Here is a 21,472-nt window from a genome sequence, read left to right as displayed (position 1 = left end):
ATGAGATTGTTAGAGGACCTAGCACAGACCTGGGCACACACTGAGGACACAATGACATTTGTGGATGGATGGAGCTCTGCTGGACCTTTGCTTTTAGGTTGTGCCTTAAGCTGAATACAGTATGTGCAATATCTGCACAGAGCCTATACAAGTAGGAGTTCCAGCAGCATTTGATAGGATATTTGATAGTGTACTAATTTTTCTCTGCTGCTTTTAATTTTAATTCATTCTAACCTTTTCTTCTCGTTCACAGTCCCACTGTGGTGCCTGTGAGCTGATGTCTTCATCAAAGCAGACATCGCTGGTGAACGTTCTGGGATGGCCCTAACTCTCCCTCAGGAGCCTGCCACTAATTCCACCCATTACAACATGCATGGAGAGTTACCATTTTCCTTCCAACACACTCTACCAAGCACTTTTTTGTGTCTTATTTTGTCGTCTGCTGTATTGAGTAATTACCCAATTAAAAAAAGTTCCTAAAGGTCCTCACATTCTTCCTTTTCCTCAAATCCTCTTGATCTAACTAGAAAACTTTTAGTTTCACATAAGTCTGAATTTTAGGAACATAAGATAACTTAGACCCACTCTTTTGATCTACTTCACTCTTGCATGTAGGAGGGACGGATTGCAGTGGCTCAAGGGGTTAGAAATGGTGCTATTTCCACAGGGCAGAAATTTCTAACTGACTCAGCCAAGGGTTCTGAGAATCAGAGAGTCATATAAAATCAGCCTTTCTGGGGCATCATAAATTCAAACATCAGACACACCAAGTCAAAGCCCAAGTCCAGGGTACCAGAATCAGAGACGAGGATAGTGTCTCAAAGCCAAGAGCTGACAGCTTGGCTTTGATGGGAAGAAATGCAGAGGAGGTTGGATGGGATTTGGAATGTTCTCAGTGGCCGAAGCCTCATGAGGAGAGACAGGTAGGCCAAGAGCAGGGAGAATAATCACTTCTTTGGGAGGACTTTTGATATTTCTGTGTGACCACAACTGTCACATGGGCATTCAAATCTTGATATAGAGTTTATGAAGGATTTTAACATGTGCTATTGTGTGTGACCAGTTCTGCTAGTTAGAAATGATTATAGTTAGAAATGATTATATTTTCTCATTATTATTGTTTAGAAAACTAAAGGATAGAGAAGTTATATGACTCGCCCAAAGTTACAAACTAGGAAATAGTTGAGACAGGATTCAAGCAGAGTTGTATCTAATTTAGAAGTTCTTTTTATTTATTCTATAGATACTTACTCAGTACTTACCATATGCCAGACACCATTCTAGAGGCTTAGGAAATATCAGAAAATCAGAAGGACAAGCACCTACCCTTCTGGGTCTTACATTCTTTCCGTTATAACTACATCATGCAGACCTTCTTGGTAGGCTCTTGATCTAACGAGTACAGGGTGGTTGTACCCAGTGCAATAATACAGCATATCTGTTTATGAAAGAGGCATTTTCCAACCACAATTAATAAGAAGAAGAATAAGCATTTATTAAAGATTATGTGTGGAGCATTGCAAGAAGTGTTTTCCGTGCATTATCAAATTTATCTTCACAAGCACCCTCTGAGGCAGGTACTATTGTTCCCATTTTAAAGATGGAGAGATTGAGGCTTGAGGATTTTTTTTACATGATTCACACAGCTAGTCATATTACAGCTGGATTTGGATCCAGGAGAGTCTGATTCCAAAGCTCATGCCCTTTATCATATCACCTCACTGTTAGCGGTTTTGTTGCTTGACAAAAAAAAGAAGGAAAAAAAAAGAAGTGGTCAGAGATATACTCAGAAGGGGGGGGGGTACCATTTTCACTGGATGTCAGCAGGAGCTGCACTTTTCTTTTTTCTCACCCACATCAATAGGACGGTGTTTCTGCAGGATTTCCAGCAACTGTGGGCTATGGTCCCTCTCCTGATAAGGTCTTGTGAGATTAAAACAATTAAAAATCAAAATGACTCTCAGTGACCTTTGTTAAAGTACTCACAAAAGAGGGCTCAAATGTATTTTTAAAAAAGTAAATAGGGGCACCTGGGGGCACTGTATCATAGTCATTTAAGCATCTGACTCTTGATTTCAGCTCAGGTCATGTTCTCACAGTTCATGAGCTCAAGCCCTGCATCAGGCTCTGTGCTGACAGTGCAGAGCCTGCTTGGGATTCTCTCTCTCCCTCTCTCTGTGTCTCCCCACCACCAAAAAAGATAAACATTAAAAAAAATAATAGGGCGTCTCAGTGGCTCAGTCAGTTAAGCATCTGACTTTGGCTCAGGTCATGACCTCGCAGTTTGTGGGTTTTTGCCCTGCGTTGGGCTCTGCGCTGACAGCTCTACCCCTCTCTCTACCCCTCTCTTGTTCTCTCTTTCTCTCTCTCTCTATCTCTCAAAAATAAATAAATAAACATTAAAAAAACAATAAAAGGGGCACCTTGGTGGCTCAGTTGGTTAGACGTCCGACTTTGGCTCAGGTCATGATCTCAGGTTGTGAGTTAGAGCCCCATGTCAGGTTCTGTGCTGACAGTTCAGAGCCTGCAGCCTGCTTTGGATTCTGTGTCTCCCTTTCTCTCTGTCCCTCCCCCACTCATGCTCTGTCTCTCAAAAATGAAGAAATGTTAAAAAAAATTTTTTTAATAAAAAATAGAAAAGCAAATGTAAAAAGATTTCAAAAATAAATAAAATATTTAACAATAATAATCCAGGACTAAACTCCAAATTGTATAAGCAAAACAAGAAAGCTGTGGAGAAACATTCATGGAGACAGAAGCTTGCTCCTGTCTTCATTGTATAGGGAAGTAAACAGGATTTCATTGTTGAAGGTGATAATAAGAAAAGTTAATTTTGAGTATTTTTTAATGCACAAAGGGTTTGACATTAAAGACACGCTATCTCCTCTTCTCAAAGTCCCACTAAAGGAAAAATGTCCCACACAATGATCAGGATGGGAGAAGGCTCCTTAGCAGCGGGAAGAATGGAGGGAAGGCAGAAGGGAGAAGTGGCAGCTAATCACACTGTGTCAGACTCGCTTTATGGCCCTGTATATTGTTAATTTTAGCAAGTATTTTTTGTCCTGTATCCCCTTTAAAAAGTAGGTATTTGCAGTTTCTAAATGCATGTTTTGTGTGTTTCATTATTTCTAAAATTAAGTAAGTACCTGTTATTTCTAAATTATCATAGTAAGAGCTGTGGGGAAAGAGCTTTATTTGAAAGCAGTGGTGCCTATTTTTAAAGAGCTTAGAGCACAGCTCCCATCGCAATTTGAAAAAAATAGGTTTATGTAGGCAATAAAACCACCTGTAATCTCATGGTAACCTAATAAAAACATTAACATTTTATTTTACTTATTTTAGTCCCCCCTCACCCCAAATACCTATTACTCACCTAAATCATGTCACTCGGGCAAACTGAAACACTGCCTTCCCCACACTCTGTTAGTGTGTCCCCCAATTTGCTCTTTCTTTCTACACCCACTCCCCTTAACCCTATTCTGTGTCCTGGGAATCTGGCTGGTATGGACACATCAACACTTTCTCCTTCCTCTGGCATCCAGTTGGCATTTGGCTAATGGGAAATCCCAGCAGGGCTGCAGAAGGAAGGAGTAGAATGATATTGGGTTAATTTTTCTCCTTGCTCTCTTCCCGCAGGTTCACTGCAGGTAGACTTCATTTTTCAGTTGAAGATCAAAGCTCCTGTCAAGGAACTCCTATCCATGTGACTTTCTCCTTCCAGGTGCCAGTAACTTTATCCTTCCATCCACCCTCCAGATTTAGGGGGTTGCCACCACCCTGGGGTAATGTACTATGTGACTGTACTGCACTCTCCTCTCATCTTTGTAAGGAGTCTGTTTATTAAGCTTGTGTCAAATTAGTCTAACTAAAGCTTGCCATTTATCTCCTGTTGGGATCTTGATTAAAACAATAAATGGTATCGTATGAGGTCCCAGAATAGAGACCTTCAATATTGGGTCCTGGGATTGGGTTGCTCATATGTTTGACTAATGGAGGGATAACCTCCTTGCCGCGGGGAGGTGGGATGTGGGTAATCCATGGTAAGTGGAGACATGCATCATGATTAGGGTTTCATCAATAGTAGCATGGATAATGTGCAGGTGGGGGACATAAAGTGCCTGTGATACCTTATGGATACGGTGATAATTATCATAAATATTGTGAAATCACATGGCCTCCTCTGTTGGCTCTGGAAGGTATTCTTGGGGGAGAGGAGAATTTGTAAGCTGTAAACACTGAACTGAGAACATGGTGGGCACCTGGAAGCTTTCAGGCTGTGTTTGAAGAAGCCCTTCAGCTGCTATCATAGGGCAACTACAGTGAGGATGAGGCCACACGTCTTTGTAGCACCACTCACTATGCATCTGGTGCAATGCTACACCACAGAAAAGACTGTCATGGGAGAAAGTATGTGATCCCGAGTTGTGGGTTGAGTACATATGAGCAGGCAAGTATGAGACTGAGACTAAAACTTTAAATCCTTGAATTTCTCAAATTCCTCTGAGCTTCCTTTGGCTACAAGGAAGTTCTACCCATGCACCGCCTCTGACTTCCACCACCCACCCCCAGTCACCATCAGCAGCAGCCTTACCATCAGAGGGGCAGCTGCATCAGAAGCTGAAGTTGATTATCCCAGGGCTCATTCCCAGCACACCTCCCTGTCTCCAGGCCTGTCACCAGACCCAACAGAGCAAGAATTGAGGAGCAGAAGGCTATTCCTACAAGAAAGAACTTATTCACCAGAAGAATTTCAAGGCTGGGACAGCAGTGTGGGACTGAATTATAAGGGTGTTTGTGCAAGTAGGAGAGAATAGCAATTTCTAATGGGCCAAGTTCATGAACACTGGAGCATCCTTCTAGGATTTGGGACTTAATGTGTTGGTTAAGCCATGTACCTTGGACATTCGTGTCTCCTAGATTGGATAATTGAAACTCAGACTCAAAGCATGTGAGTTAATGAGGTTGAAATACTGGAACTTCCTTGATATGTTTCAGAGAAGGGAGTCTGAAGGTTCAGGGAGACGGAAATGTGACAATGTGTCTACCATGTGCCATCTCGTAGCCTGCCTCTAACCATATCCTCATAGGAGAGCCTGGAGACATGCCCTTCACCAAGGCATTAACACATTCACTAGTGAGAGGAGCAGAAGCATCCTTAAAGCATGTTGTGTTGTCTGTATCCTGTGGGCTGGAGATTTGGGAACTGGATTTCCTGATCTTGATGGAGTTAATGGGATCCCACACAGCATAAGCTAGGTGGCAGCTCTTCACCATTAGACACAGAGTGGGTACAGGTAACAGGATAGACACAGGGATGGAGTGGTCACAAAAACACTCTAACTCTCAGGGATCTCTGACGTTGGTTAATTGACCACAATATCCCTAAACACAAAGTAATCTACTAGGGTGCTGCTTTTATATATATAGTAAAAATTCTAAGACTCCTGGCCAGAAACATGACTTGAGTCTCTGCAGTGAGGATTTTCAACTTTTTACTTAATCCCAAAACCAAAACCAATTCACATATCCACAATCTCTCAGCCGTGGGTGAGACTGGCCCTCCTTGAAGAAGGATCCTGCTATGTTTCTCCACGTGTATAATGTGAATCTTCCTCAAATATTTCTCCAAAGGGGACTGCAGCCACTTACTAAGGTGTTATGCACTGAAAAAAAGGATAATAGCTATGTTTTCCATGGTCATTAGATACTGGCTCCTAACTGATGTTAGTATCCAGAGACCCAAAATATCTCCATGGTCCACCCTTCAGGATGGGGTCTTACAGAGACGAAGTAATAGATGGGGTCTTGGCTCTAGAAGGTCTCACACGGACCCAGTGGCCCAAACACCCACCTGCCATTTCTCCCCAATCCCAGAATATGTAGTGGGAATAAATATACAGAATTGTCAGAGTAAGTGCTATGATAGTTGAGAGGGTCAAGACCAAGTGAAAGGCCTTGTAACTAATGTGAATTGATAACCGTCCCCAGAACAAGACACATAAATCAGAAATTAGCACTTACAGCAAAGATTTGAGAGACTGCAGGAGTCATGATTCCTGCCCAATTCCCATTTAACTCATCTGTTTGGCTGCTACAAAGGGCACTTATATCATGGAGTGTAACAGTTGGTTATCACAAATTTAGCCAAATGGTACTGCTACTACCAGCTATGATCCCAGAAGTATCATCTTTACTGGAGCAACCCAGCACAATTCCTGGCACATGGAGCTATGACTTGGCAAATGCTTTTTGTCCCATCTCAATTAGTAAGCAAAATCAGAATCATCCTGTGTGTACAATAAAGCAGTATATGACCATCTTGATCCAGAGCCATGTCAGCTCTCTTGGTGTTTGTCACTGTAGTCTGGAGGGGCCAGGATTATTCTCATAACCTACTAAATATCACCCTGGTCTGTTACATTGGTGACATTATGCTAATTGGTTATGGTTAGCAGGAAAGAGCAAACACCCCATATACCTTAAGATATATCCATGTCAGAAGATACTGGACAAATCCTGTTAAATTTCAGATGCCTAGCACATTGATGAAGTTTCTAGGGTCCAATGGTCTGTGCTTATCAGCATTATGCCATTGAAATCACAGCCTGTTTGCTGTGCCTTTCATCTTCCACCGCGAAGAAAAAAGTGCAGCATTGCAGGCCTCTTTGTGTGTTGTAGACAACATGCATCATATTTGGTCATGCTCCTCTGACCTGTTTATTGAGTAACTCATAATGATGACAGCTTTGAGTGGAGCTTAGAGCATAATAATGCTCTGTAACAAGTCCAGTCTGTGATGTAAAGCATTACAAAGCTTTGTGATGCTGCAGGCCCAATGGTATTGAAAACATGTATAGCAAACAGAGATCCTGTATGAAGCCTCTGGCAAGCCCCAAAAGGTGCTTGACTCCTAGTGTTTATAATGAGGACTTCTTCTGTGACAATTATTCTCTATTCGAAAAGCATTTACTGGACCCTGGTAGAAACTGAATGTCTAGCCATCAGACACCAAGAGACTATGAGACCTGAGCTGCTCATCATGACCTTGATGTTATTTGATACATTGAAGCATAAAATTGGCACATACAGCAGTCTTGCATTATAAAGTATAAATGGGATATACAGAACGGGGCCCCGATTGTCTGGGAGATACAAATAAGCTGCACTAACAGATGGTAAGACTCCCCTAGAGTCTCATCTACTGCTTTGCTACCTCTTCCTCAACTCACACCTCTGGCTTCATGAGACATTTCCTATTGCCAGTTAATGGAGGAAGAAAAAGTATGAGCCTGGTTTAATGATGGATCTGCAAAGTATGAGAGTATACACTGGAAGTGGATGGCAGCTGCATTTCCCCCATGCTGGGATATCACTAAAAGAAAGAAATGAAGGAGACTAATCCAATGGGAACAGCCTCAGGCACTACATCTGGTTGTCCAATTCATGGGGAAGGAAAGATGGTCTGAGCTGCAGATATACACCACCGACACATGAGCAATGGCTAATGGGTTGGCTGGCTGCTTTAGGGAAAGAACAAGATTGGAAGACAGGAGACAAAGAGATCTGTAAGGAAGAGATGAACTGGAACCTAGAATAGGTAAAGAGAGTGAAGACACTTATATCCTACATTGATTCCTATCTGAGGGCATCCATTGCAGAGGAAGCTCTTACAAACCTAGACAAGAACAAGTGTCTTGTGGATGTCAGTCCCTACATACCCTTGGGCTTGCTCAGTGGGCCCATGTATGAAGTGGGCATGACAGCAGAGATGGAGGTTATGCATGGTCTCAGCATCATGGACTCCCCCTCATCCATGCTGGCCTGGCTGTGCCATGCTAGGTGCCTACCTTGTCAAGACTGGAGGCCAACTCTAGCCTCCAGATATGGCACCATTCCAGGGAGAAGCGGCCAACTCTCTGTTAAAATACCATATCATTGAACCGCTCCTCTAACAGATAGGGAAGCCCTCTGTTCTAACAGGGATAGGCACAAATTCTGAGGGTGGATTAACCTTCCCAGCTCAAACTGCTCTTTAGCAACAGTGCTGTTAGTTCAAAAATACATTATGCTTTATCCATACTGTGATATCTGAAACACCATCTCTGTGGACCTAGAAACTTGCTTTACAGCAAAGAAAGTACAGTCGTGGACTCATATCCATGGTCTTCACTGATCTTACCAGTCCCTTCACTACTCAGAAGTTCTAACTGGCTTGACAATATGAAGGGATGGTCATGAAGGTCCCATGTATGGCGCCACGTGGGAGCCACACCTTGGGTGCCAGTGAGAACCACCACAACCCAGGAAATGAGAATCACTACAACCCAACCAGTGAGAACCACTACAACCCAGCCAATGAGAGCCACCACAACTCAGCCAATGAAAAGTTGCCACACCCCCAAACTCTCCCTTTCCTCCAATGGACTTTCATTTCAAACAGCCCCTTCCAGCTCCCTTCTTTTATCTTTAAAGGTAAGGCCCACTCAGTGTTCTTAAGACTTGCCTATGGTTGGGCATGTTTTGCATGACCTGTATTATAATTATCCTGCTACTCCTGAATAAACTCATTTTGCTGGTAAATTAACTCACTATTTTTATTTCCAAGGTTGATAGGGAGAAGGGGAATGATATTAGAATATTTATTCTCCTGGATCACTCCACGGAGACTGACTTCAGGATGACTGTGTTCCTTGGTTTAATGAAGGCATAGCTCCTATCAAGGTGGACCTCTCCATACTACTTTCCTTGCCCCTTTCCCACACCTTATTAGACTTAGAGGTAGCAAGAGCTCTTTTACTAGCTCGTTATCATAAGTTTTCCTATACTCTGTCCATGCCTTTGTAAATAGTTTCCTTCTTGAACCTGTCTCAAGTCATTATTTTTAAAAAAAATTTTTTAAATCTTTATTCACTTTTGAGAGGCAGAGAGAGAGCATGAGCGGGGGAGGGGCAGAGAGAGAGGGGGACACAGAATCCGAAGCAGGCTCCAGGCTCTCAGCTGTCAGCACAGAGCCCAACGAGGGGCTCAAACTCACAGACTGCGAGATCATGACCTGAGCCAAAGTCTGACGCTCAACCGACTGAGCCACCCAGGTGCCCCTCAAGTCATTCTAATGTAAACTCATCGCCCATTTCCTTCCAGAACCATGACTGATTTACCAACCAACACCCTACAAGCATAGGTGAATATATCATAATTAACTCCATTTCCTCCTTGTCATTAATGTTACTTATGATTATTATTTTGAATTATGCTGCAGAGAGCCTCTCACTAATGTGTCTCCTTCTGTGTCTCTTCTCGATCTAACATTTCAACATATTTTTAGCTTAGATTCTGAAAATTGAAATGCCCCTTAAAAATTATCTGAAGTCTTTTCAAGTGTCTTAGTACAAATTATGAAAATGTTTTGTGAAAGCATTACACAAATTCATACCATGCAGTAGATAAGTGTGATCATTTTTTATACTTTTACCAATATTGAATATTTGTATTTAAAAATAATTTTGCCAATTCTGTCTTACAATCCATACCTGATTTCTAAAAATTTACCATTCTCTTAATTGCTCGTGAGCTTGTCTCTTTCCCCACATTTGTTTATCAGATATATTTTCCTCATATGTGAATTTTCTGCCTTCTCCCATTTATTGAGCTAGCTAGTAGTGTTATTTTATATTGACTGATATGAGCCATTTATAGGAAAAATTAATACTTTGTTAATATTTGCTGCAACTGTTATTTCAGGTCTGATTTTAGCTTTTGTATGTCTGTGTGTCAGGATTTTAAAAATTAAATTGTAAGTGGTTGAATCTGTTAATCCTCTTTGTGCTTTATTCTATTGGTCTAAGCTTAGAAAGTTCTTACTCCTCTGGGGATTTAATTCTTATTCACTCTTCTTTTTTCTCTAGTTTTTCTGAGATTTGATATTTTTGTATTTAATTATTTAACCCATCTGGAATTGATTTCTCTGCATGATGTGAAGTAAGGGCCTAAAATTGATTTTTTCCTCCTAAATTGCTACCCAGGGGTCCCAGCACCATTTGCTAAATAATCCTTCCTTTTCTTATTGATGTGTGATGTCTCCTTTATCATATATTAAATTCTCACACATACTTTAATCTATTTCTGGACTATCTATTTTGTTTCACTGGTCTATATATTCCTACGTATTCTAGTAAAAAAGGACTTCTTTAGATATGCTTGGGGTAAGAAGATATGCAAGGAAGAAACAGGTGGTTATTTGGGATCAGCTGCAAAATTTTGATGCAATGATGAAAAAAAAATCATACTCTTTATTTTTTCCTGTTTCTCTTTTCTTTCAGAAAAACACTTCATTAAAAAAGAAAGGTCAAATTTTAGTCAACAGGGTATTAGCAGTTAAAAATGGGTGCAAGTTATTAAAAAAAAGAATAAAAAATTTCATTTACTTTTTTAAATGAGCACAAGTCTCCTGGCCTTATAAGCAAGTTACTGGTATCTTCCATGGTCCAGGAATTGTGTCTGAACTTAAATCCATGATCTCATTTAATCCTCAGATAATTTCTTTGTGGGACACATGTTGTTATCTCCATGTGTCGTGTCCCCAGGATTTCTTAGGCTTCAGTAACCCAACCATGATTCCAAACAGACCCCCACTAACAGAGACAGAATGCAATCTTTCTCTGGCTTCATCCTCGACTGTAATGTAGGAGCCATAGTACTCTCCACATTCTTTACAAATAAGCCAGTGGAGTCCAGTGGTGTCCTCTGTCCAGTGGTGTTCTCTGTGATTAGTTGTCTCATCACCAAGTGGCATCTTACAACTTACCTCCTGTCCTGCTCCAACAATCTTGCTAATGCTCCACCAAGGCAGCATCAATTCTGCTAAAACTTGCCAATACCCAGCCAAGGCTGCTGGTGCCCCATGTTGAAGGGAATAGAGTAGAGCTGGAGGAGTCAAGATGAGGAACTTCAGCAGAAAGAGGATAACTAGGCTCCATCAAGGAACTGATCAGGATATGCAAGGAGCAAAGACAGAACGTAGGTTATGATGTTAGTAAGGTTAGGAAGATAATTATGGAGTTGTTTAACTATAACCACAGGATGCTGAGTAGCAGTTCCCATAAACCTGGAGGAAGTCATCAGGGCCTAGGTGACCATCTCCCTTTGTATCTCTGTCCTATTTAATCTTTTCCTCAATGAATTGAAGAAGGCACATTCATCATGTCTGAAATTAACACTGGAAGTGTAACATTGGAAGTAAACATAGGGTGATATAATAGGAACCCAAATCATTCTCAGTGGATTGGTTAGTGGACCCATATAACTGACTTGGAATATCATAGGCTGCTCAAGTCCTGGATGAGGACAGTAGTCCAGCGATATGTTCGAGAAAGGCTAAGTGTTAACTGAGTGTGACTTCAGCATGGCTGCTCAAATCTTAGCTGTCCTATCTTCCAGTTTGCTTCTTTTTCCCACCACGTTCTGTGTCACACAAATTATCTCCTTGAGAAGTCTTTACTTGGTATGGTAGGCAGACTTCTAAGATGACCCCCCAATGACTTCTCCCACATACAATTCCCTCCTCTGTGAATATGGTGAGATATCACCATGTTAGGTTATAAGACAAAAGACATTTTGCAAATGTAATTAAGGTTACAAAGTTGACTTTGAGATAGATTAGGTGGGCCTAACATAATCACATGAGCTCTTTGAAAGCAGAGTTTTCTCTGGCTTGTGGTATAAGAGGAAATCAGAGAGATTTAAAGTGTGAGAAGGACTTGACACAATGTGGCTGGTTTGGAGATGGAGGGGCTATGTGAGAAGGGATGTTGGCAGTCTCTAGGAGCAGAGAGTGGTCCTGGCAGCAAAGAAATGGGAGCCTCAGCCCTGCAAAGGAACTGAACACTCCCAAAAATCTAGATGAGTTTGGAAGTGGATTCTTCCATAGTGTCTCTAGATATCTGCCTGGCCCAGTTGGCATTATCATTTCAACCTTGTGATATCCTAAGCAGAGAGCCCAGGTAAGCACATCCAGACTACTGAACCACAGAACTTTGAGTTAACAAGTGGGCATTGTTTTCAGTTGCTACGTTTTTGGTAATTTGTTATAAAAAGCCATAGGAAATGAAGACACTTGGTTAATGTGCCTTGATGTCATGATAACAAAACAACAAAAACAACAATAATAGTAATGTATTGCAAGCTTGCTATGCATTGAGCACTTTATAGGATTCCTCTCAATGAACCCTTAGCTCAACTCTATGACCTAGTGTACAAATTGCTCAAAGTGACCTGCTAATTAGTAAAGCCAGGATTTGAACTCAGATGAACCCTTCCATTCAATTATAAAATGATCCTACTCTCCACGCTTCCTGGCTTGGTTCATCAACGTGCCCCTGGCCTGCAATCTCTTTGCATGATTCTCAGATACAGACGCCACGCTCTACATATCATCATCCACAGTCTAAGGAGTTATTCCCCAAATAACCCTTCAAAGCTTCTCTGGCTACTCGAACCCTTGGATCTATTTCCTCTTTATTTCCTTAGTACCAGTTATTAGCACCATTTTATTTGGCATTTAGTGCCATGCAGCATTGAGAATTTCCCCCATATTTTATTTCCTGTCTTTCTACTCCCAGTAGAATATAAGCCCAATGAGAGAAGCAACATTTCTGTTTGGGTCACTGCTATAGGTCCCAAGAACCTAGAATACTTGCTAACTCATTGGAGATACTCAATGCATTTTTGTTAAATGAATGAATAAACTTAGACACTTTTCATTCTCTCCTTCAAATTATGGTGATCTGATCCATTTAAAATCAACTTTTTCCAGAGTTCTCTCTGCATGGCCTTCTGCTCTCTACTATACTTGAGCTTCTTGGAAATCATGCAGAAGATGAAGTGTCGGTGTTTTCCCTTGAACATATAGCCATTAGTGCTCTAGCTGTGGAAGGGAAATACTATTTATTGATTAACTGCTTTGTTCCTGGTCTTTACCAGGTATTTTACATGTATGCATTATCTCATTTAACCATCATGCTACTGTACAAAGTAGGTGTTATAGCTCCTACTTAACTAGTTAAGAAATTGAAGATCAGAGAAGCCAGCCCAAGGTTACATGTCTAGTAGAGGCTATAACTGTCATTCAGGTGTTTCTGAATCAAAGTCTACATCTTTCCACTCTACCATGACCACTAGAAAGTCAACGCTGTGAAAACAGGCTCTTAGTTTTTATTTATTTCTCAATCTTTAGTGCTTGGCACATATTCGGAGATCAATATACATCTGTTGAATAAAAGTGAATCAAAGAACAAATGACTGAATCAAAGAACAAATGACTGAATCATGCTTCTTCTCTAGTCTTACTTCAGAGAGAAAGACTCTCATCCAAGTAACTTTGATTTATATTCTCCTATGCATGTTTCTGCATACCTTCCACATTCTTCTTGGCTTAATAGGGGTATTAGCATATCGGAATTGGAAGCGTTCTTAGAAGGTGGTTTTTCAGCTTCCCACCAATGTAGACATCCTTTTTATAGCATCCTGGACAGATGGTTGGCCAGTCTCTGCATGAACACCTCCAGTGATGGAAGACAGAGGAGAACAGGAGGTGGCCTGCTTTATTTTGGAAGCAGCTCTGATGATTAGAAACATTTTCATTGAATTGAACTCGATTCTGCTGTGTCAATAAGGATTCTTCCTGTTGTAAGAAGCAGAAAGCAAAACTGAGGTTGGATTTAAAAATAGTGAGAATTGGTTGACTCCGTGATTGAGAGGTTCAGTGCTCAGGTGAGTTCTAGGTACAGTTGAGTCAGAGGCCCATGGTGTCCTCAGAGTTCTGTACCATTTTTCAGAAATCCTCTGTGTCCTGACATCTTCCTTGGGCTGCTTTTGCCTTGTGGTGGGAAAAAATGGCAAGAGCATATCTAGAGCCTTCTAGACACAAACTACCATTACAGAGAGGAAGAGAGAAAGCTTCTATTCTAGCCAATCAAGCAGAAGTCATGAGACTTACTGAGAAGACAGGATTAGAACCTAATTAACTCATGGGTCCGGGATAATGAATCATGGTGATTGAGCATAAGTCAAGAGTTCCAATACTGTTATGTTGTAGGAAGGGAACTGTAATGAACACTGTCAGCTACCCTGCAATCCTTCCACCTTTCCAATAGGAACCACATTTTATTCATGTGTCTACTCATTGGCCATGCAATCCATGTGACTCAGAGGAAGCCACTCTATCCTGGGATAAATTCTATGGTTAACCTCTGATTAGCCTAATATAATCAGTGCATGAACTCCCCCTGGTGACTGCTATTGGCCTGGGGTTAGGTCATAACCTAACTTGAACCAATCAAATAGAAAGGAAAGATGGAAAGATCATATTCTGTGTTTTGGAAAGAGGGGTTTCTCTTTCCTTCATGGAGATGAATACGAAAGTGTATAGTCCTGATTGCCACCAGCAGCCACTTTGTGACAATAACAATAAGAGGTCAGACCTCAGGCAAAGCTATTGATACTGGCAGCAGAATATAGATGAAAGGACCTGGGTATCAATGTATTGTTGAGCTCCTAACAGCTCCATGCCTGAACCCCTCCCACCCATAGCTTCCGATGTCTTCATTATTTAATTCTTCGTGTGTGGGGATTTCTCTTTGTTGAAGCCAAAGTTACCCTTACTGGCCCAGGTAGAACAGATATTGCAGTGGCTATCGACAGGCAGGTGCAGCCTCATGGGATCCCTCTGTCATCTGTCCACTGGCTCAATTTCCACCACTCAAGAATTTAAGAATGGGTGTCCTCTGACATGGTGCAGTGTTTTAAGTCAGCTAACATACCTACCTTCAAATTCACACAACTGCTCCCGGTGGAGATTGATCATGGTATGTTCTACCTTGAGTGGTTGTGTCATCCACACTTAGGGACCTCCGTCTCTGGTTTCCCTTCCAGGTAAAGCAATAGCGTTTACCACTGTTCTACTGGTGTTGACTGTGGCTATTGCTGGAGTCTGGTTCTGATATGCTCACAGACAGGGCTATGATCTTAGTTTCCCAGGACCAGGGAGTGAATCGGAGAGAGAGAGAACAGGTCCCTGAAACCCTGATGGTATATGCATGAGGATGTGTTTCTTGGAGGTGTGCAACAGAGAGAGTGTAAATCTGCTGGTTAGCTGGAAATGAATACAAATCAGCCCTCATTTGTATTCATTGATTCACAAGCAAGCGGGTTTGGGAGGCTGCAGATGAGGCGAGAGAAAGCCTGGTCTCAGCCGTGCCTCTAACTTATAAGTGAACTTGGGCACATTATTTGCTGAATGAGTCCGAGAGTCTTCTCTGTGAGGCAGGTTCATTAATAACTGTCTGCAGAACAGTCATGTACTTATGGGTCACATAGGGCCATCCTTGAATCCCAGCTCCACCGCCTGCCATTTGTGTAGCACTGAGCATGTTACTTAAACTTGTGAGCCTCGGTGTCCTTATCTGAGCAGTGGGAATAAGTAAGGATAGTAATCCCTAACTCAGAAGGCTACTGTGAGACTAAGTGAAGTAGAGCATTTATTTCACACAGAACTTGGCACATCGTAAGCACTAAAGCAGCGTTAGTGGTTCCCATCAATATTATTCTCTCATAGGGTTGTTGCACATAGAATATGAGACTTTATTTTCCCAACTGATTCAACCCCAAGAAATAATCATAATTATATATCAACAATCAAAACTGCATTATGGATTTAAAGGATCACTGATATTGACCAGTACATAGCAATATACTAAGATAATAGAAACATCTATCTTTTGACTAATAGAATTTTAGAGATGATTTAATCCTGCTCTCTTGTTTTATAGGTGAGGATACTGAAGTTCTATGAAATAGAATTGCTTGCCAATATCCAGAGCTAATTAGGGCAGATCGGGACCAGAAACCAGATCTCCTGACTCAGATATGGTTATATTTCCATCTGCTTCATTTTACATATACAGAAGCCAAAGTTGGAGACTGAATGCCCATGGTCACACAGGTCAGCAGTGATAGATCTAGGACTCCTATTTATGTAACTCACAACTACGGTGTACTTTGTATATGCTGAGCACTGTTGTCCGTGCTTTGCGTGTATCCAAACATTTAATCTTCCCTGCTACCCTATGAGTTACTATCAGGACTCCCACTTTTCAGATATGGATGGGGCTGGAGAACAGACCAGGTCAAATAAATTGCCCAAACATTCATAGGACACACCTGCATTAGAACACAGACCATCTGGTTTCTAGGTCTGCATACACCCCCATTACAGTGTCCCTCAGCACCAGTAAGTCTGAACTAACCAGCTACAGCCCACACAAGGATCAGCACTTGCACCTGGTACCTGCAGTTCAAGTGTGGCTGTCTCTGAAGAACAGCCTGTGGCAGCAAGCCAGACTACTGACCTGCGCTCCATGAGGGAAGGAGACTGCCTTGCCTTCCACCTCTGCATTCGGGAAAACCCGCTGCTGGACCAGCATTGACATCAAACAGCAATCCACTGACTCACTGGATGACACGGGGCCAGGTTTTCAGTCAAGCCTGTATGAAGCAAGAGTAGGAAATGGGGGTCAACCTACTGACTGGATTCTCCAGGTCTGGGTTCTGGATTCTCCAGGCAGCAGAACTGCCTCCTTTGTGCTGATTAAATACTCTTGGATCATTCCAGGGCAGTGGAGAGGGCCCCAGTAGGAAATTCTGGGCTTCTTTGTAATCTGGGCATATGGGGAGCTTGACAAATTAATTGCACTATTAAACGAGATGCGACTTTATTTGTTCTGCGACTAGTTACATGAAATAATAGCAGGGACATTTAATGAGAACTTACGATGCTCTAGGCACAGTATCAAGTAATTTACATAACTTAACTCCTTTAATCTCTGCAACACGAAGGGGTAAGACGTAAATCCACCCTTGAGACACAGGACAACTGAGCCCCAGGAAGTTACATCACTTGTCCAAGGTCACAAAACTAGGCTGTGGCAAAGTATTCATAATCAAGATTTCTAATAGCAAAGGATATCCCTTTTCACTGTGAAACACAGCCTCGATTAAAATAGGGAAGGAGAAATATCATAGTAAACATATTAGATAAAAAGATGCATATGTGTTTTTGTGAGTTCTCTGGCAGGGAAGGAACTAAATGGCCAGTGAGTCTTGCCTTTAAGAGAGAAGCTTTAGTGGAAGAAACTGGTGTCCAAAGTGGGGAGGTAGGGGGAGAGCCTGCTGAGTGAATAGGCTTGCCAGGTGAACTTGGCCAAGTCAATTTTCTTTCGAGTCTAGAGAGCAGCCCAGCTGGAAAACTGGGCACAGCACAAGAGCCTTTTCTGAAAACCAGATCTCGTCACTGAGCCAGGCTTTGTCCCTGGGAAAGAAATTGCCACAAAATGAAAGGCAGGAAGGGTCCTTTTCTAACTGCAAGAGCTATTTCAGAGCTGCATGAGAATGCTGTGCCAGGAGGCAACACAATTAGCAAATCCTGACACCAGTGGCTGCTTCTCTCCTGGGCAATGTCTGTGTCGGAGCCAACATCTGCTGGCTTACCTTGCCTAGCCAGGACAGGGACTGTGCCAGCCTTGCTGCCCACACGCTCCATGCCAGGTGCACTTGGCAGGGCCCTGCTGTCCCCCTGAGGGCTGTGTGGCATGGCTATGTTGAGGAAGGGACAGCCGAAAGACCACAGGTGGCCCCACAATCAATGTTACTGCTGCCAACGCAACCTCTTGCTGTAAATACTGACCATGGCTCAGAAGAAAAGATAAGCCCAATAAATAAGATTGAAATGGACTCTGAGCATATTAGGATGTCTTTGCTGCAAGGCGCCGGCAGAATGTGTTTGTTCAACAGAACTAATAATATTAGTTACCACTGACTAAGTGGAGACTCAGTGCCAGTCCCTCTTCTAAGGCTGTGCGAACATCATCTCAATGGATCCTTACAACAACACAGAGAGGAAGGTGCAATTGCACACTCCATTCTACAGGCTGGGAAACCGAGGCCAGGAGGCTAAGTAACCTGACCCACAATATCAAAAGTGACAGAGCCCAGGTAGAGTTAGAATCAACCCCAATCCTGAAAACTCTCACTCCACACTGCCTTCCCCTCCAGTTCCATCCCTGGCACAGTGGATCTGGAAGCACATACCCCAGAGAGTCAATCCTTTTGAAAAAGAACACAAACACAAAAGACCATGTTTACCTATTGGATATGCTTTTGTGCCTCTAGATTCACACTCATCACTAGAAATAGCAGTTTCCCGGGAGTCCTGAAGCTAGATTGTGACTCTGGTCAAAGAAATGATTCTCAGAGCAAGTTTTGGAATTTTAAGCAAAAGTCTATGTGTTCTTTTTTCTCTCTGGGCCTTAATCTCATCTCTAAATCCAGGGGGAAGGACAACAGAATATCTGAAGTGCCTTCCACCTCCAAAACGCTAAGGTTCCTCAGAAAATCTGCACCACACACATGCTGGGGCCAAAGACAACGCAACCATCCGCAATGCACAGAGATGGTATATCAATGTTGGATCTATTAGCTTCCATCATTCTCCCTACAAATGGCCTCTTTTTCCTTTTCTGTCTATCCAAATCCTCTGAAGTAGTATAATCCCAAGTCATGGACCATCTGCTTCCTGAGGCCTTCTATGAGCCACTGAGCCAGACGTAGCCTCTTTTTCCTCAAAACCATGTGAGCTGGCAGCATGTTAGTGCCTCTTCTGTGCTGTCCTATAGCACACCAAGGTTGGAAACTCCATGCTTTCCCCCCCTAGACTGGCCGGCAGATGTGAGCAGAGCAGGTGCCCAGGGGATGGTTATGCTGGGGTAGAGGAAGGAGGAACATGGCAATGAAACATGCATGTAAAGACTTGGGGAACAGAGGAAGGGGCAAGATGTTTCATAGGTGCTGAGTGTGAGACTTTGGGGAGAGGGACACAAACCTAAACAATAATATTAGGAAATCTTGGAGTCAACTGTATTCCTACCCTTTGGTATTTTTAAGTAAGATCACTGGGAAAAAATTGACTACCACTGATTACCTCTTGGTAACTAGACTCTTTCTTTGAATGTGACTCTGTACAGGGACTGGGCCACATGGAGCATGGGGATTTATACAGTTTATAGCAGTGTTAGCTGACAGTGTATTCCTACCAGACTCTACATCTATCTGCTTCCCACCCCATGCCTGTGATTTGCCCCACTGCCTATGGTTCCCTTCATGTCAGTTTGCTTTTATTATTTTTTTTAAATGTTTATTTAGAGAGAGAGAGAGATAAGGGGAGAGGGGGGGAGAGAGAGAGAGAGAGAGACAGAGAGAGAGAGAGAGAAAATCCCAAGCAGGCTCCATGCTAATAGTGCAATGCAGGGCTCAATATCACCAACCGTGGGATCATGACCTGAGCTGAAATCAGGAGTCAGATGCTTAAATGAATGAACCACCCAGGTGACCCAGTTTGCTTTTGTTCTTACTTTTCTTTCTGCCTAGAATTCCTTTTCTTTCCATTTTTTTGGAAGCCATATTTCTAGATTTATCTATAGCATCACCTTTTTGAAGTGTCTGCAGACATTTTGGCCAAATAGAAGTGTCCAGTCACTCTGATCCTGGCATTGTAGCCATGACAGTTATGTCAGACGATGGATGCTATAGACTTACCTCCATTGATTTGTTGTTTACAGATCTGTCTCCTCCCCAACACGGTGCAACCAGAGGGCTGAGACCCATATCTGATTCCTCTCCAATCCCCAACATTCAATAAATTTTTGTTGAGTTCACAAAGGTGAGAACTTTCAGAGCTCTAGTACAGAGTTTTTTCAATTATGTGTAATTAATAATATCTCATATTTACTCTGTTTACTATTTACCAGAAAGTATGCCAATGTTTTTAGTGGATCACCAGATTTAATCTGTTCAACAACTCTGTGAATAACCTTATGTGATAGGTTCTACTATTATCATCATTTTGCTAAGGAGAAAAATGAAGCATAAGAGGGTCAACTCAAGTCCCCACTACTAGCCAGCATCTGAGGAATCTAAACTAAAGTGAGCTCATGTATTCAACCTCAAAACTATATTGTATCAAGAAAGGAGAATGAATAGAGGGAACAAATTATATGTAATGTGAGAACAGAGGCTGAATATTACTAAGGTGTACTAACAAAGTAACATATCTAAATTTTAAATAAGAATGCCTCACCTTATAAATCTTGGTAATTATTGATTATATATTCTATGTTTAGTATACATAGCTGATTACTCTCTCTGCCCTAGGCAGCCACCTGGAGAAGCTTGGGATACACCAGAGTAACAAAGCCATGATTTGGAATGTTCCTGCTCCTTCTCCATAGGCAGCTACAGATCCCTGAGCGCACTCACCTGAATTTCTTCAGCAAGAGCAACCAACTCAAAGACATCTTTGTGCACTAAGAAAGGATGCCCTGTGTGGAAAGAGTCAAAAGTCATAGGGATCCGCACCTGGTGGGCTAGGAGGCAAGAAGAAAAGCTCCATCCTCTTAATTAAGAAATAGAATGCAATGGGGGCGCCTGGGTGGCGCAGTCGGTTAAGCGTCCGACTTCAGCCAGGTCACGATCTCGCGGTTCGTGAGTTCGAGCCCCGCGTCGGGCTCTGGGCTGATGGCTCAGAGCCTGGAGCCTGTTTCCGATTCTGTGTCTCCCCCTCTCTCTGCCCCTCCCCCGTTCATGCTTTGTCTCTCTCTGTCCCAAAAATAAATAAACGTTGAAAAAAAAAATTTAAAATTGTGATCCTTACTTTCAAGCATACATATGAGTGTGTGCTCATGAAGTTCAGGCCATCATCAGAGATCCAGAAAAGTTCCGAGGAAAGACTGTATCGTGTAACTTCTGCAAAGAGTTCCCCTTTGAAGGAGAAACTTCATTCTGGTGCATTAAGTCACGTATTTTGTGAAATCAGGGAACATCTTCATTTAGACACAACTCATACACCTCTGGGCCCTCTAAAGTGCTTTGTGTGCAGAAAGATCTCACCAAACGTGTAGCGAGTTGATTCATAATTTGAGAACTTAGCTGGAAGTCATGGTGGTGGGGAAGTAAATACTCTAGATTTATCCTTCCACCTCTGCTGGTCACCTCCTTCAAGTATGCTTTCTTTTGTGCTGCAGAGACTGGAAAACTAAAAATGGCATTTCCTACCTAACCTTGCCACTACAATTTCAGATGTGATTTTGGTTGTGCAATCAGCCACAGCTGGCAAGACTTGAATCAGTCTTAAGCTAGGCAGGGAACGTTGTAACCTAGGAGGCATTGTGTTGCTGGTATTGACCTTACAGTCTCTATATGAACCTGTGCACAAGAGCCCCTGTAGTGCATTCTTGGCCTCCATCATTCTCCTTATGATAGAGGCAGTAGTTCCTCTAGGAGCCAACTGTAGTTCCTCTACGGTGTTATTCTAGAAATCAGTCTCAGAGGTCAGTTTCACAGCCAGGTTCTCTGGATCCTCCAATAA

At 42.3% G+C, this 21,472-nt stretch overlaps 2 long non-coding RNA genes across 3 annotated transcripts; one reads left to right on the top strand and one right to left on the bottom strand.

Annotated features, from left to right (window-relative positions):
• Nucleotides 1-1,474: 1,474 nt before the first annotated feature.
• On the bottom strand, nt 1,475-6,587 carry LOC123590664. Of its 2 annotated transcripts, none has more exons than XR_006708906.1 (3): nt 6,479-6,587; nt 4,592-4,718; nt 1,475-1,739 (listed from the first exon to the last, which is right to left on the bottom strand). It is a non-coding gene; the product is annotated as an uncharacterized LOC123590664 (long non-coding RNA). The 2 variants fall into 2 exon arrangements; XR_006708907.1 differs by having other exon boundaries at nt 4,592-5,663; nt 6,479-6,580.
• A 1,799-nt stretch (nt 6,588-8,386) lies between these two features.
• On the top strand, nt 8,387-20,510 carry LOC123590665. The gene is made up of 4 exons (XR_006708908.1): nt 8,387-8,472; nt 15,825-15,997; nt 19,668-19,768; nt 20,260-20,510. It is a non-coding gene; the product is annotated as an uncharacterized LOC123590665 (long non-coding RNA).
• Nucleotides 20,511-21,472: the final 962 nt, after the last annotated feature.

This window comes from Leopardus geoffroyi, chromosome B4 (assembly GCF_018350155.1).
Source record: "Leopardus geoffroyi isolate Oge1 chromosome B4, O.geoffroyi_Oge1_pat1.0, whole genome shotgun sequence".
NCBI classification, from domain to species: Eukaryota; Metazoa; Chordata; class Mammalia; order Carnivora; family Felidae; genus Leopardus; species Leopardus geoffroyi.
The sequence above is the reverse complement of the archived record's forward strand: the minus strand, read 5'-3'. Positions and strand labels throughout refer to the sequence as shown.